The sequence below is a fragment of the Bombyx mandarina genome, chromosome 23, assembly GCF_030267445.1.
Source record: "Bombyx mandarina strain Sakado chromosome 23, ASM3026744v2".
NCBI lineage: Eukaryota > Metazoa > Arthropoda > Insecta > Lepidoptera > Bombycidae > Bombyx > Bombyx mandarina.
The window spans coordinates 8919005-8937566 of NC_143229.1; positions in this window are offsets into that span (position 1 = coordinate 8919005).

Consider the following 18562-nt stretch of genomic DNA (forward strand, 5'->3'; position numbering starts at 1 on the left):
TAACTTCCGCTGGATTACCTTTCACAGAGAACGCAGAAATATCCGAAGGCTATTTTGATGGTTTAAAAAATAACATTTATTCATAAAATACAAGACCGCCATTACATAATAAAATTCTTAACATGCTGCCAAAATACACCTTCATAAGGTTTTCGTAATTCGGTTCGTTTCGTTCCAATAGCCGGCAGGTATGAGCCGCTCAATGCGATTTATGTAAGAAATCACTTTATGGTTCAGCCCATTTAGCTATGTCAGCAATAAGAATTGTAAAAAGAGTTCTAACGTTAATAATTTTGAACATAAAACTAAATAATCAAATAAAGCAGCTTTGAATGTTGAGCGGCTTTTCTAGTTTTAAAAACAATTTACCTTTAAATAACGACTACGAGATAACAGCCACTAAAACCGCAAAATTATTCTACGGTTAACTTTAGATACTGAAATTGTTTCTTAAATTTGGCACCTGACAAAATTGAAAGTTAAATAATGCGGACGTTACACCTATTAAGCAGCGAGCGCTTCACAACAAATCGTAAGTATCTCAGTGTTTTACAAAACTTTTTTTTTTTTTTTTCCTACCTATGCTGATAGCCTTGAGAGGCTATTTCAGCTTCACCCTAACGTTAGTAGGTGAGCTCGCGGGGCTCAACCGGAGAGTTGCTAACACTGACCCTAGCAAGAGCAGTGCTTCGCAGAATCTACCACCGGATCGGAAACGCGACCCACTGAGAAGATCCGGCGAGAAACTCAGTGGGCTGTGTCTATGGGTTAGTTCGCTCGTCGAGCCCTTCGTCGCAAGCGACGGGTTCGACGAGGACGGTGACCGGTGCTTGTGGTGCCTAAAAGCACCGTTAATGGATCAGGAGGATCCGTAATGACGTGCTTTGGGCGACGTCGACGGTTTACCATTCGGTCTACTGGGTCGGGTATGTAATTTCCAGCGGCTACGATGAGAGGGTTCTCATGTCGTGCCGCCTTCTCAAAATGGCGCAGCGATGCCGACTGTAGATACTTACTAAAAGAGTCGAGCTCCAGGTCGTCGTGGAGATCCACATTCCTAAGGAACCAAGGCGCTCCGACGGCTATCCTGCAGAATCGTGATTGAATAACCTGAAGGGATTTCAAGTTGGTGCGGGCTGCGTGAGCGAACACTACGCTTGCATACGTCATGACGGGGCGTATACAAGTTTTGTAGAGAGTTACCTTATTGCGGAGGGACAGTTTGCTTCGACTACAAAGCATTGGATAGAGTCGTCCTAGAATAAACGCGGCGCGGTCGCGTACCGTTTTTATATGGGGACGGAATGTCATCCCTCTGTCGAGGATGACGCCTAGATATTTGACCTTCGAGACCCACGGAATGGGCTGGCCAAAGAGAGTGATGGGACTAACGGCGGAGGTGTTTGCGCGCCTACTACGGAGTGGGATGCTCGAAGTGATGTTCGGAGGGCGACCCCTTTTGAAGAGCACCGCTGCGCTTTTCGTGGGGTTGATGTCTATTCGCCACTTCCGGAACCACTGTCCCATGGTGGCTACTGCGATCTGGAGTCGCCGATGAAGCAGCGACATCTTCCTACACGAGTAGTAGATAGCCGTGTCATCGGCGAAGAGCGCTAGATGGGTCTCCGGAGACCGGGGTATATCATTGATATACAAACTAAATAATAACGGGGAGAGCGCGGAGCCTTGCGGGACTCCGGCGGTCAGTTGACGGGGACGAGAACGAGTTCCCTCTACTCGATATCGAAACGAACGGTTCGACAAGAAGTCTCGTATGATGAGCACGAGTCTGTCTGGCACTCCCATGTTGTACAGTTTATAAATTAAACCGTTGTGCCAGACTTTGTCGAACGCCTTCGCGATGTCGAAGAAGAGGGCGCCGGTCGGGATTTGTTTACGCTTATTTAGTTCTATCAGAATGTGCTCCGTGAGGCGGTGCACTTGTTGTACGCACGAGTGTTTAGAGCGGAATCCGAACTGTTCGTCAATGAGAATTTTGTTCGCGGTAACAAAATCCCAGAGGCGTTTCCTAAGGAGCCGTTCGTAAATTTTTCCTATCGTCGAGAGGAGACTAATCGGACGGTAACTAGAAGTTTCGTTTGTCGGTTTGCCCGGCTTATGTATACCGATAACGTCCGCTTCTTTCCACACCGCGGGAAAGATGCAGTGCGTCATAGCGGCATTTAAAATTGTAGCCAACATTGCTATCAGTTGGACTGGCAAAAATTTTAGCGCGCGGTTGTGGATGCCGTCGGAGCCGGGTGCCTTCCTAGGTTGGAGGTTGTGGATCGCGTCTCTAACTTCGTCAGTGGTAATGGGGGGTAACGCGTCCGAGGGCGGCAGGGAAGCTCTGCGCTCGACCTCCCTGTCGACGAACTCGGTGTGTTCGGGGTCCGCGTGTTGAGTGCTGGTGGTGCACTGCTCTTGCAGTGCATCGGCCAGCAGCTCAGCCTTGTCATCGTCATCGAATGCCGGTGGTTGGCCTGAAGGGCGTATGAGGGGAGGCATAGTAGCGGTAGTTTCGGATTTGAGAGTCCTAGCTAGTCGCCAGTATGCTTGGTGGGAGGGCGCGAGTTGTTCTAGATAACTATGCCAATTATCGTTACGCGCGTCGCTTAAGCGGGAGTGGACTTCGCGTTGTAGACGACGCATCCGAATCCGGTTTGAATGCGTGGGAAGACGATCGTAGGCCCGGATTGCCGCGTTCCTAACTCTTAAGAGATTCCTAAGATCGGGGGACAGTCTGATGCGGTGGAAGCTGTCCTCCACATCGACTTCTTTTGAAGATCTAATGATCGCGGAAGAGGTGTGATCGGTAATGATGTTTATGGATTCGACAGTGTCCTCGGGGATGGATTCGAATCCGGGCCGCAAGGGAGGATTGGCGGAGCGGCGTCGGCTAGGCACGTGCCCAGCTTATTCCAATCCACCATGGTCCTCGTAACAGTGACTGGGTTGTGAGGGCGACCGAGCTGCATAACGACAGGTCGGTGGTCTGAGTCGAGCTCTGACATTGCTTCGATGGAACGCAAGCGCAGAGTTACGTTCCTAAGCAATGCCAGGTCTATAGTGCTCGGACGGAGCGCGATGTTATACGGATAACATGTTGGAGTTGGGGGACCGACTATTTCAAAGGTGAGGTCGTCTATAAACGCGTCGAGACGCCTACCGTTGACGTTTGTACGATGGCAGTTCCACCTAGTGTGGTGGCAATTTAGATCGCCTGCCAGGATGACAGAGTCTCCCATGCCGAACAGTGACTCGATGTCACTGCTCAGAAGGGGCTTGTCCGGGGGGAGATAAACGGATGCGATGACGATCGGCTGGTGTCCCGTCAGCGAGATACGGCACACTGACGCCTCGATATGTAAGAGCGAGGGAGTATCGAGAGGGACAACGTGCAGGGCCCGTCTATAGTAAATGGCAGTCCCGCCTTTGGAGGCGGTGAGTCTGTCATTCCTAACCATGACGTAGTTCGCGACTTTCGGGTCGCGACGCGAGGGCTTCAGACAGGTTTCCTGCACTAATAGAATATCTACAAGATTATCGCGGAGGAATTCAAAAATTTGATCGCGTTGCCGCGCGAGTCCGTTAGCATTATAGAATGCTAACGTAAGGGAATACGGTTTTTCTCTACCTTTTTGCGCCATTGATTATCGGTAAAGATTTTATAACGTACGCGACACGGACTCGTAGACGTCCATGTGATCGAAAGCGGCCGCGAGCCGCTGTTCGGGGGTTACCGACCTACGTATCGCGTCTGCGAACGATCGCAGACGGTCGAAGTTGACTGCGGTGACGAAGTCACGCACGAGCGCGAAGTCGTTGACGGCAGAGGGTTGCGGGGGACGGAACGCGGGCGCGGGGCGAGGTGCGAGCAGGGGCTGGGGCGCGGGGCGTGTCACGAGCGGGGGCGGGGGTGCGGTTTCCGTTCCCGCCTTCGTATACGGCAGCGGTTTTTTCCACGCCGACACCGTGGGAACTGCAGCCGGCACGAAGGCGGGTTTCGGCACTTAAGGCGCCGAAGTCTTTGGGCCGACGGTTCGGGGGGCTGGGTGGGTCGGACGTTTTCGCGGAGCCCTAGGACATCCACGGTAGTTCGCGGGGTGCCCTTGCTTAAGGCATAGGACACAGCTTGGAGGTTCGGTCGCGGTTTCCCTAACACGCGAGCAATCTAGTGTGGCGTGGTCGCCGAGGCACTTTACGCAGCGGGGGCGCGCGTGGCAATTACGAGCCGAGTGGCCGTAAAGCTGGCATCTGTAGCACTGCCCGGGAGTGCCACGTCTATGGGGGGCTTCAATTGAGATCCCGGATAGGCCGCAAATTGTCGTGAGACATGCGATCTTCTTTTTGGCCTCCGGGGTGGGTTCTAGCGCTACTAGAATCATGTTGTAGGGCTGTTTGTCCCGCCCACTGTGCATCCGGTGCACACTAACTAGCGGGAGGGACTGAGCGGTCAGATCCTCCTTAATGTACTCGATATCTAGCTCTTTTGGGACTCCGCGTATTACTACGCGGAGCTCGCGGTCCTCCTGAAGAGCATAGGTGTGAAAACCTATGTTCTCCTTTCGGAGGTATGAAGAGAGGGCCCTATGGTCGCCCGGCGTTGCGACCTTTATCTGAATCCCATGCGCGACGTTACGCGCATGGGTATAATTAATTTTATTTGCCTGAAGGGCCTGGGAAACGCGGTTCCACGCAGTTTTTTCCTGGAGAATCAGCGGGGGTGGGGCAGCTACTTTAGGAGCGGGCGCGGGTTTGGGACGCGGCGGTGGGGTTACACGGCGAGCGGAGTCCGACTCCGGTGTCACGACTACCTGCGGGCGGGAGGCGGTCGCGGATTTAGTCTGCTTCGTCGTGGAGCTCCGGGACTCCACGGCGCGAGTACGCTTTTTACCGGCGCGTTACGGTTTGGAACCCATCCGAAGTTCCAGGCTGAGGGCTTGACGCGGATTCGAAATCCATCTCCGATTCGGTATCGGAGCCTGAACTCGAAACGATCGAGGTCGCGACGGACGAAACGCGCGATGACGTAGTCGACGCGGGCGCGGGGGTGGGGGTAGCGTTAGGCGCTTCGTGAGTCGCTACGTCGGAACGTGCGCTCGAACTTGACGCGGCGGCGGGGGGCGCGCGGCATGCCTCCGAGGCACGTTTGAAGTACGCGGCGACGGACGCGGGGGGGGAGGGATTGCCACGGGCGGCCCTAAACTCTAGGTACTCGGCCCTAATTGACGGGTACCTATCCCGGAGGAACCCGACAATATCACTAGCACAATCTTCTTCCATTTTTCGGTCTTCTTGCCCGGGGGGGCGGCCCCGGGACTTTTGTTGAACTCGCCGAAAGGCGAGGCCCCGGATAGGATTTGTAACCCCCCTGTGCTGCAGGACAGCAAGGAGCAGGGGGGGGAATGCCTATGCAGTGAAAACGGCAATCGGCGGGGAAAAGGAAAGGAACCCGCTCGGGCTGTATAGTGCTACAGCAGGCAGAATCGCGAGCGGGGGTCTAGTCTTGAAAAAGACTGTTGTTTTGGGAAGGGTTAGGAAATCGCTAGCCTGTGAGTGCCACAGGAAGCCTGAACGTAGCGATTGGTTTTGCCTTGAAAAAGGCAGTTGGTAAAGGGTGGGTTCGCGGTTACAAAACTTGAGCGCACAAAAATGGACTCCGAGACGCAAATCGCAAGCGACCAACGGATCGGCACGTCCGCACTACCGAATTGTAAGCACGATGTATTCACGGTCACTACACTGTCGAGCACAGCTGTGAGTTCAGAGACGCAGCTCGCAAGCGGGCCACGGATCGGAAAGCACGTCCGCGCACGACCGAGTCGTGAGCGAGAATGTTTACAAAACACAAACAAAACATATTAATATATGTAATACGCAATTCATATGTCACGATGCTTGTCCGGGATGAACTCCGAAATTAGCTATCCGCTTTTAACGTGTTTTTATTCAAATGTGTATTTTTCTTTAACTTGAGAGATGGGATAAAATTAAATCAATTTAAAATGATATTTGATTTTTAATTCAACTTATTTTGCTTTATGAATGACAAAGGATTATTATTATAAGGGAACTTTATAACTTTACTACACATCGCGGTGTAGTGAGCTTTTAGCATGATTCTTAAGTGTTCGGATTGAGTATCTACATATAACAGGTGATGCTGTATGAAAAGTCTAATCCATTCATTTATACTATAATTTTTAGGTATATTTAATTAATGATCAATATATTTTGCTCCCTATGCCGTATGCTCGTCTGCCTACAAGGGCAATTTTTTTTTTTTTTTTTTTTTACTATATACCGTAGCGTAGACGGTTCATGAATAGTTTCAAGAATGTTATATCTCATACTACATATTAAAGATAGACACAGCGAACCGTGGGCAGATTTACTAGTTGTTTTATATATTTTACTAGACCATGACCGAGCTTTGCTCGTTTTTTTTAATTGATATAGGTGCTTTTTAGAAATTGTATTTAAATACGCATTACATATTGATAAAATCGCTTAGGCATTTTTAAGTGAACATGTGAGTTAAAAAGACACAAATAAAATAAATAAACAATAATTCATTTTCTTGGTCTAACCTTAAACCAAACACTCATTTGCTTCGGGTGGCTTAACAACGCTATCTGCTGAAATAGCTTTAGTGTTATTATGTCTTTAAAGCAGTTAGTTGCTCTCAATTATGAAAAATAGTATTATTATTCGCCAATAGATGTCGGAAAGAGTCACAAAGTCGATTATCGATAAAGTTGATTATTGAAAACACGAATAAAACAACATTTTCTGAAAATAAATCATAAAAATAAATCAATCATTGGTATAAGATATGACTTTTTAATCGCTGATGGGATATTATAAGCAATTATGCCGTATTAAAGATAAACATAAATTGCTTCATTTGATAAGCTAATTAGGAGTTAAGTTACAGAGTTTAGTAAATATATAATAATATATATGGGATATTGGTTGTCTATATGAAACACATTTCATTACTAGTGAAACCCGGTCTTACTCCGTATTAACACTCACACGTAGCCTATTGTAAAACCTTGACAGTAAAGCATACGTACTGTTGTGATGGATGTGCTAATGTAAAAATTCATCAAAATCGGTCCAGTAGAGTTTGCATGAAACAGTAATAAAAACCATCCATCATCGTCATTATGGCTTAGAGAATAAGACGTCCGATGAATTCGTACCGAGCGAAGCGACTGAGCCGGTGTTCGAATCCCGCAGGCATCTCGTATGAGTAGGTACTGCTACACTACCTATTTCAGCCGTATAGCAGTAATACGTTCTAGTTTGAAGGGCGTCGCAGCCATTATAGGTACTATAATACTGAGATATAGCATTCATGTCTCGAGGTGAATGGTGACATTTACGTTTTTAATGTCTGTTGACTCCGCTAGCTACTTAACATCACTTAAGCAATAAAAAGCCCCACAAACTTTCACATTCAAACAGGCTTTCTAATAATTTTTAGTGGGCCTATGTAACTAAATTTATGTTTTCTACTGTTATACTACTGTACCATCTAATATAAAGCTGTTATATGAATTTCCATAAAAATGTGTCTTATATCTTTGTGTTAAGGTCTGTTTTTTATCAAATGAAAAACGAGGATATAAACGACAATAGTATTTCCGGCTATAAATCAGCGTATACGTGTTGCAGTCAAAAACGTCCATTTCCGGCTGCTACTGGTTTGTGTCTTTTCCATCCACGAGAGTAGTAGTAATTTTCTTTTTCTTTTCTTTTTTCCTACCTAAGCTGATAGCCTTGAGAGGCTATTTCAGCGTAACCTTAACTAGTAGGTGAGCTCACGGGGCTCAAACCGGAGTGATGCTAACACTGACCCTAGCAAGAGCAGTGCTTCGCAGAATCTACCACCGGATCGAAAACACGACCCACTGAGAAGATCCGGCGAGAAACTCAGTGAGCTGCGTCTATGGGTTAATTCGCTCGTTGAGCCCTTCGTCGCAAGCGACGGGTTCGACGAGGACGGTGACCGGTGCTTGTGGTGTAATTTCCTCTCCTCTGTGAATCAAATGGATATATATTACGTCGATCTTAAAAAATGGGAAAAATCTAAGAAGGTTAAATTAAAATTACTAACTCTGTACCAACACAATATTATAATGGACAGACACTCGGGGACTTACATATTTTATAGCGATTTCTCACTTTGTGGTCCAGCCTGAGAGCGAGCCGCAGATGTTTAGAAGCGAATTATGATGACTGCTGTATGCTGTAGGCATCTTTAACACAAAACTTCGGTTAACACCCAAACTTCACGGCTGGCCGTACTTAGCGCTCGGTTAAACTACTGTTATTAATGTTTTTGTTAACGTCAATGTTCGTTCAACTTGACAATGAGTTTTGACTTATTACAAGTACTACGATACTATACTTACTTATATTTGCAGGGTTTTTTTCGTTATTTCGTTAGATATTAAAGTGAAACTTTTATTACATCGTCTCAAACTTTTTCGTCTGTGTGTTGCATGTCGCGTGACGGTCGGCCGCGGAGTAGGGATAAAGTAAAAGGCGCTCGTCAGAGCAGCCTAGGCCAATATGGCGGCGTCTATAGTTCGCAGCAGGTGACCGTGTAGTGTATAGACTATTACTCATTTGTGCCAGTGCTCCACGCTATTTTATTTGTTTTTGTCAGTGTTTAATGTAAATGTTGTTTGTCAGAGATAAATGTCTATAATGTGAACAAAAGTGTTACTTTGGTGGTTTCATCGTGGTTTCATAAACCCACACAATCCTTTTTTTATTATTACTCACCGCTGTTTATGTTTGGTTAGTCTGTTGATCTTTTACCTTGATCGCATAAATAACTGATAGAGCCGCTGTTGCGTTGTGGCAATTGAGCGTGGACTGCATTTATTGTTTTGAGATGTTTAGTTTACCCCTATATGACAAATTTAAAGATTGAATATAAGAGAAATATAAAATTGTTGCGTTGCTCTTGGCGGCTGGATTTGAAAGAGAAAGGGTGTCATGGCGGACGTCGCTCGCTGACATTTGGACGTTCAGAAACTGAACAGCCGCTGATGAAATCACCTTCACATCAAATAAAAAAAATATCAGTTTACATAGTATGTCTTGAAACTAAAACTCAAATATGATATACGATTAAAAATATACAATTTAGAATTTAACTATTGCTTTTGTTGATATTTTACATAATTATGATTGTTTTAAGAAGTTAATTCTGTCAATTCTCGGTCTCATCTGGACTTCTGGTCGTAAAATCAAAAACAGTGGCTACAATATTCAATCAGTCAAATTGACGATAAAAAGCCGGATTATTCAAATAATTACTCAAAGAAAAAACAGCAAACAGTTACACAGCAGTGGTGAACAAGTAAATCCCCATGAAAGGACAAATTTATCTTAATCAGAATGTAATTCTCCGAAGGGATTTTTTTATTACACGCTTAACCAGAGAGACGGAAAGCAATTTGTTTTTAAATACCGTTTCAAACGCCTTCGCAGACTCCTCGGTAGCTTGGATTTGCGTCTCTATTGAAAGGGTGGGGTACTTTAAGCGTCCTTTAATCTTCGTTGACAATGCTCAACTGTAAATTGGTATAAAGACCTGAGATCCAATCCAAATTTTTACCAGTTTTCAATTTCATACAAGAAAAACTGTGATAAAAAATGTTGTAATTCATTATTTTTTTCGCAAAAATAATCTTGTTGTTGAAATAGAGTACCTGATATATAATTTATAAATTTTATAAAGTACACGCAAAAATACCATTCATTCATTTAAATTTAAATTGAACTCGCAATAGTGAATTCATTTAAATTTTAAATTTCGTTTTATGACTAATTAATTACAATTGTTCTATATTGTTAATTATATACTTAATAAAGCACAGTAGGATTAATACGACTGGTATTTTTTTCTGTAATTGCCCTGAATTAGTTCACACGCAAAATGCTACTTATTATACTAGTTTAATATTATTTGTTGGAAAGCCTTAAAAAAAGCACATAGGTAAATCATTTAAAATAATTTGTTAAAAACTTGGCGAACTAAAAGATTTTGCCAATTTAAAATTCGTATGAACTTAATTTTCTTTTGACAATAATAGGCATGCAATGCACAATACAACACAGCTATTCCAAAAATATTGAGCATCTCGATTATAGGCAAACTAATAATTTTAGGAATATTTTATGTACTCATTTAGTTTGGTCTATTCACCTTAAAAATAAAAATAAAAACCTCACATAAGCATACCTACAAAATAATTAGCCAAGCATCACATTATTTGATATGTAATTCCATTACTTTAACAAAATTTAATCTGTAAGTATGTGCTCTAATTTCTTCGCGAATTAAGAATAACGTCTTACGTTACTCTTTCTTTTCTACATAAAGAAAAAACTCGCTGCGAGTTAATCACTTATGGAATTTTCTTCTTGATTTATGGTGACTGTCATAAATCCTCGTCAAAAATGTCACCTTTATAAAGAGATACAGCCTTTTTGCTTCGAAGGGGATGGCACTAAAAGGGACGCTCATTCCGGTATCGTGCAAAAAACCTTGCCAGACTAAACCAAGTTTTACGATACAGGAACTCGATTCTACTTCAGCGATTTCTTCCGTAACAGACGTTGTATACAGCTAGGTACAGTAGATGTACAGTTAAAGCATGTGTCAGAAAGTCAGCATATAATAATATGTCGGAAAAGCCACATTTATTAATACCATCGTCAGACATCGTAGGAGCGAATAGGGTGATCGGGCTAAGAAAAATATTGAGTATTATACCAATCATGGTTGTTGTCTTAGAACAATTTAGAAATTTTCTCTTGACGTTAGCAAACGAAAACAAATGACAGTTCTCAGGATGGAGGCACCGCTCTTCAAGAAGGCTGGTTGGCGTCTACACGCCTTCATAGCTAGGCTCTGTCGTAGCACGAAGTTAGCCGAGTTTCGACGATATCGCAATTGTGCTGTCATTTCTCGGGAATCGTGCTGCGTTTCGTTTAGCTACCAACTAATGATAAAATTTTGTTTTAATAAAAATATTACAAAAATGTAGCGTAGTCGCCGTAACGCCAGAGTATAAAATAGCGGTACGTGGACAGAGTCGTCTCTTTGCCCAAAATACGTCATTATGGATCCTGCCGATCCATCAACGGTGTTTTTAGGTACCACAAACACCGGTCACCGTCTTCGTTGAACCCGTCGCTTGCGACGAAGTGCTCAACGAGAGAATTAACCTATAGACACAGCCCACTGAGTTTCTCGCCGGATCTTCTCAGGGGGTCGCTTGTCCGATCCGGTGGTGAATTCTGCGAAGCACTGCTCTTCTTAGGGCTAGTGTGAGTGTAGCTAGTGTTAGCAATACTCCGGTTTGAACACCGTGAGCTCACCTACACGTTAGGGTGAAGCTAAACTAGCTTCTCAAGGTTATCAACATTCTCACTCAGTCACAACCAATCAGTCCAGTCAGTCAGTCGGAACGAAACTGTCGGTTTACCCTGTCATTGTGCAAATTATTTGTTGAGAGTTTCAATAATTATTATTCATAAGGTTTTATTGACTATTATTGCAATAAACTCAGTTCCACGGAATATGAATGATGACGGAACTGCCGCTCAGCCATCGCTGGCGCCGTCATACATAATACCAATCCCTTTGCAGACAAGAAATGGGCCGAACTATAAAACTTAACCAAAAGTGGAATGCCCACTCTCCATAGTATGCTGGGCCCAAGATGGACATCAAATATTACTATAAAAATTGAGTGATTCAAATTCTTAAGTGTATTGGATATCTAAAAAATATATTGAAATTGACGCCACTTTTATAAAAAAAAATCGTTTTGAGGTAAATTACTAAGTAAGTTTCGGATTGTGAGATACTTCAAGAACTTTTGTTTTCTTAATGTTTAATTTATGGATTATGATAAGAGATATGCTGAGATATATTCCTAATGTATCTTTATCCAATTGTAGTTATTAGGGTAAAAAAAACACCCATGCTACTTTAAATATCTATATTTTCTTCATCTTCATACACAATTAGTAAATCATCTAAAAATAGCACAAAAGGGCATATATTTGATTGATATCTTGCCCAATCTACGTCCAAGCCAATAAAATAAACCGAAGAAAAATTAAAACACATTCATTTTGAACGTAAGCAGCAAGCGAAGTGTCGTCAGTCAGTTAAACGTAGTGGTTATATCCACGGAATAGATAAACCTTATTTATCTATTCCGTGGCTATATCCTCAGTGGTGTCAGTCAGATTAAATTCAGTGTTGTCAGTATAGCGAAAAATATATTACATTGAATCGATATATGAATTACTTTTTTAAATAACCGAGAATTGATTTATTTTTCTTAATCTTTTTTTACGAATACTCATTTTTTTTTATGTTTTTGTTTTTGTTGTTTTTAAATAATAATACCAGTAAAATCCAATGGGTACGTCTTTGAAGTTATTTTATGTGTTTATAATCGATTAAAATTGATTGATTACTGATAATGCTTAAAATATGGTTTTGAGGCTGGCAATATTTGTCACGCAAAAATAAAAAACCTTGTTTTTTCAATAGAGTTACTTTTTTAAACTACTTATTGTGAACCGTAGTGGCGCTCATTTCGTAGAAAGTAAATGCATAATTATTTATGCCAAAATTAATGCACTAAGTATTTTTTCTATAATCTATTGTCCACTTTGGGCCTGAAATTGGCGTTCCCTTTTGTGCGTTTCCTTTGAAGTGTGGCCTTTTTTTTCTTTAAACTAGTGAAACAATAGCAACTCAGCTCGTTAATCGTAAACAACACTATACGTGATACGTTTGTAGTATAGTGATAAAAATCCCCTCTGAAGTGCCAACAGCAACTGTATCAAGTTTCAAGTGAATCGGATAAACGCTGACGGCAATATCATGAACAAAAACACACAATAATACGTTTATATATTGGGAAGATATCACTAAAACGAGCCATAACAGGGAAGCACATAATATCACACAAATATAATCAATTAGTTAGAGTTTTATAGCAAACACAGATTCATTCGTTTTGTTTTATTTTTGATACTTAATGCAGGAGCGATCAATGAATTAATTCTAATAAATCGTTTGTTATACGTTGCTATTTCGTACAATTAGTTCAGAAAAAAGATTATGACCACTATTTTATTTATGATTTAAAAAGTCGTAGACGTAATTAGCTAATATATTTTGTGATTAAAACACAAGAATAGGACAATGATGAAATATTTTCCTTTTTTACATATGTACTTATAAATAAGGATGTTGAACATGGTTGTTTTTTTATTAAATTACCATTTACATTTTGGTAAACCCAATGATTCCGGTAGGTACGAGACGTCGTTGAACTTAAATGATCTACCATACTTTTAATGGAAAAGATATTGGCTGCGTATCTGAGATATGCGATCCTCTTATTGTGAAGGTGAAAATTCAAGCCAAACATACTTCCAGACCTCAAGATAGTTTTATTTTTATATGTAAAGAGACTTACACACAATATATTAATAAATTACTATAAAAAAGTTAATGTAGCTAGCATAATATTAAAATATTAACGACATAGAAGCTTATTTGTCCGTGATTACGTAGGAAACGGAAATATAGAGCATTTAAACTTCGATTATAATAACAACGCGAGATTAGTTTACTGTTTAAAATTACCAGTAAGTTCCATGCTGTTTATTGGTAGTATATATTATAGTATTGTAGTGTACTTTAACAAATTTTAGGCATCAAAATTTTAATATAGTAGAAGTTATAGTAAGAAGTATACTAAAAATCAATCTACCCGTTTTTGAGGTGTTACTGGAATTCGAAGTCTCGCTCAAATATAATACACTCTGCCAGAGTTTGTTCAGATAATTTTGGAACCTCATTTATATCTACTAAATTCAATACTGAAATGTATTTACTTGATAAGAGATAAGAGTATAATTTGTATATTTTATTTTATAGTTGAAGTTCATAATGATAATATGAACTTCCTATGGTCTTCTTCTTCTGAGTCAATATCTTCATCCCTTCAGTCTTTAATGCTTCAGGTAAGCTTCAGGTAAAGGCATACGGGTGAGTGATGCCTTCAGTTTTGACTAACAGGTAGGTGATATATCACGCGGTCTTCTCCCTATTATTATTACCTACTATTATCAACTTTTCAAAGTTGTCAGGATTTCTGCGATTTAGTTTTTAAGCAAGGTTAAATTTAAAGATAAATTTACCGAAATGATTAAACTTATTGACAGTTAGACACCATGTGTGTTGAGTAATCCATGTTTCACTATCAGTAAACAAACGTGTAGATTCAAACCTCATTAGGATTAACACAACATACATATAGACTGATTGAAACTATATCCCTATGACTTATCCATTGGCCTATATTTAATTTGGTAGATTGAAGTTCAAGAGTACTATTTTCGGCAGCTAATGTTGTATATTATCTTCTATGTTTAGTGTCTATATCTCGCAACTTTGTAGTCTTTGTTACGGCAGTACTCTTGACTGTACTTTTTTTATTGCTTAGATGGCTGGGCGAGCTCACAGCCCACCTTGTTTTAAGTGGTTACTGGAGCCCATAGACATCTACAACATAAATGCGCCACCCACCTTGAAATATAAGTTCTAAGGTCCGAAGTTACAACGGCTGCCCCACCCTTCAAACCGAAACGCATTACTGCTTCACGGCAGAAATAGGCAGGGTGGTGTCACCTACCCGCACGGACTCTCAAGAGGTCCTACCACCAGTAGGACGTAATAATTAATGTAAACTATAGGTATAGTAGTTACATATTGCAAGAATCATTCGTCTTAATTATGTAAATAATTATTTATATTCTAAATAAGTATACATTTATCTGTATACACAACATATCTACCACCATTTTCTTACCTTGGCTTTTTATACTAATTCCAATCAAATTTACTATTCATAAATTTATGAATATCAAAATTAATTTATACCTACATACATAATAAATTAAATCAGTTGAATAAAAGTATTGAAAAAAGAAAAAGTGTTAACTAAATGTAAACTAACTAAAAAAACAGTTATAGAACATAAAGTAGTGATTTACAGAATTATTTTCTGTCTGTTTTTTTAATTCCTGCACATTTTTCGAACTACTAAGCGAGTTTTTATGCATTTGGAATATAACACAAATAGATGTGTTTCATTAAAATAGCGCGCTATAAAGAAAGATAACGTTTTATTTAATTGTATACTGTCGTTAGAATTTACAAATATTGATAAATAATATTGTAAATAGAAAATACATTCTCTCTGTTAAATTTTCACGCCCAAACTACTGTACCGATCCTGATGAGATTCGGAATAGAAATAGTTTGATCCCTGGGAAAGAATATAAGTTGCCTTTCGTCTCACTACTGAGATAGGTCTTTGTCTACGCAATATAAAGTGTAGTGCACGCAGGCGAAGCTGCGGACAGAAGGATATTATATAATATAGGACTCATTTTCACGGGAATGTATTTTCCTTACATAAATTCATAGAACTATTACTACAATAAAATTGTCCCTTTTGCCACTTAATACTCGATATTGAATGCTCTCGTGTATAATAATTTGATTACGGACTGTTTAAATCACGCAGCATTATTTAAAAAAATTAAAAATATATTGACTATGATAAAGAAAATCAGCATTAAATCAAAGTAAAGTTTCAATTTGATTGAATGTGTTTCCAATAACACTAATTTAAGGTCTAAGGAATTCTAAATTTGACTTTTATCAATTTACTATAAAGAGTATGGATCACTGGAGTTGTTCTAATGATGACTAGTTAAAAGTTGATAACGAGCTTGTGTAATCGCTGATATCATTAGAATAAAAAATTTCCAGACTTTGAAAAGAAATGTCTTTAACTTTCCAAACATGATTTTATATAAATATTTTAAATTTATTTATTGATCACGCTCTCTTATTGGGCCAAATGTATGAATTATGACTTGGATTTTATCTATTTTTCTACGACAATAAAGGCTGAAACCTTTTATGATATGCCAAGAATGAATGTACACAGTTTGTACAACGTATATACAGAGACATAAACATATTAATGAGTGATCTTTTATGAGTTCAATGTTTTAATATCACTCAAGCCAAACTATGTAGTTAAGCTACCTAGCGAAGAATAGTCAGTAACCATTTCAAAATCCGCTTTGTAAGTGACGCGAAACCACATTTATTCCAAACCTACATGCCAATCACCAGCCAGCAATAAACATAACTATTGCCCTAACAAAATCAAATCTGTAAGTACGATACTATTTTCTCCGACTACCCGATCCTATCCTTACTCACGTCCGCCCTATTTATTACTAGGAAACTTTTTTTTTTTTTTTTTTTTTTTTTTTTATGATTGAGAGATTACTGGTGGCCCGAAGGCCTTTCCAGTTTCACCAGGACAGGTGGGCGAGCAAAGGCTCAGCCAGGAGGGGTGGGATTTGCTAACAGCTGCCCGAGCGCCTCCGAAGGAGACCTAACAACTCAAGAGCAATTGCTTCGCGAATGAATCTACTACCGGATCGGAATCGCGACCCGCTGAGAAGATCCGGCGAGAAACTCAGCGGGCTGATGCATGGGCTAGGTTGCACGTCGACCTCTTTGTCGAGTTCGACGAGTACGGTTACTGGGGTCCCTAAGCCTGCTCCTAGTATTAGAGCTGAAGGCATCTAATGCAAAGGTTATTGGATCTGATGGATCCGTAAGGACGTGTCTAGGGCGTCGACGGTGACTGGCTTCTGCATGATCAGGATTCGGTGCGTAGTCAGCGGCGGCAACGATAAGGCGATTATCATGACGCATAGCCTTATCGAAGTATCGTTCCGACGCTGACTTCATGTATTTCTGGATTGATTCAAGGCCCAGGTCGTCGTGTAGGTCAACGTTCCTCACGAACCACGGAGCCCCGACGGCTAACCTGCAAAAGCGAGATTGTAGGGATTGGAGGGTGTCTATGTGTGTGCGGGCCGCGTGAGCGAACACCACACTCGCGTAAGTCATGATGGGCCTTATGCAAGTTTTGTAAAGTGTCACCTTGTTCCGAAGGGACATTTTACTCCGCTTACATATCATGGGATAGAGTCTGCTGAGAATGAATGCGGCACGGTCGCGGACTGTTTTTATGTGTGGGCGGAATGTCATGGATGCATCCAGGGTGACTCCCAGGTACTTAACCTTCCTGACCCAGGGTATAGGTTGGCCGAAGAGGGTGATCGGGGGAGTGATATTTCTCCTCCTAATGCGGGAGGAAATAAGCGGTGAGTTTCCCCTTTGAAATAACACTGCTGTGCTTTTCGCCGGGTTGATGTCTATGCGCCATTTTCGGAACCACTGTCCGAGGGCTAACGCTGCGCTCTGGAGTTTACTCGCGATTAGGGACTTGTTTCTACTTGAGTAGTAAACGGTTGTGTCGTCAGCGAATAAGGCTAGCTGGGTCGGCGGCGACCGGGGAATATCATTAATAAATAAACTAAATAAGAGCGGTGAGAGAACGGAGCCTTGCGGCACTCCAGCCGTGAGTGGTCGAGGGGAGGAGCGGGTTCCCTCTACTCGATATCGAAAAGAGCGGTTCGACAAGAAGTCCCGTATGATGAGCACGAGACTATCCGGCACGCCCATGTTGAATAGTTTGAAAATCAAACCGTTGTGCCAGACTTTGTCGAACGCTTTTGCGACGTCGAAGAAGAGAGCTCCCGTGTATAACGGTTTTGGTCGATTAAGTCCCACAAGAATGTGCTCCGTGAGGCGGTGCACCTGTTGTACGCATGAGTGATTTGCACGGAATCCGAATTGTTCATCGATGAGAATGCCCTTGGATGAGACGAAGTCTCTGAGGCGTTTGTAGAGCAGACGCTCATACAGTTTGCCTAGAGACATGAGGAGGCTAATCGGGCGATAACTCGTCGGATTATTTTTTGGTTTACCGGGTTTGTGTATGCCGATAACGTCCGCTTCTTTCCACACCGCGGGAAAGATACAGTTCGCCATAGCGGCATTGAAAATAGATGCCAACATCACGATGAGTTGGATGGGTAGAAGTTTAATAACGCGGTTAGATATACCGTCGGAACCGGGAGCCTTGCGAGGACGTAGGTCTTTGATCAGGTCTTTAACTTCCATTGAGGTGACGGGCGGTAACGCGTCCAAGGGTGGCAAGGAGGCTCTGCGTTCTACCTCACTGTCTACTAGTTCTACATGAACAGGGACTGCGGGTTGAATGCTGGGCATGCACTGGGCTTGCAATGTATCGGCCAGCAGCTCTGCTTTTTCGTCATCATCGAACGCCGCGAGTCGGCCTGAGGGGCCTACGAGGGGGGGCATAGTTACTACCGTATCCGATTTGAGAGTACGAGCTAAGCGGTAGTAAGACCTTTGGGAGGGCGCGAGTCCTTCTAAGAAATCAGACCATCTGGCATCTCGGACTTCGGCGATGCGAGACTTTACGTCGCGTTGTAGGGCACGCATTCGAATACGATTTTCTGCGGTAGGATACCT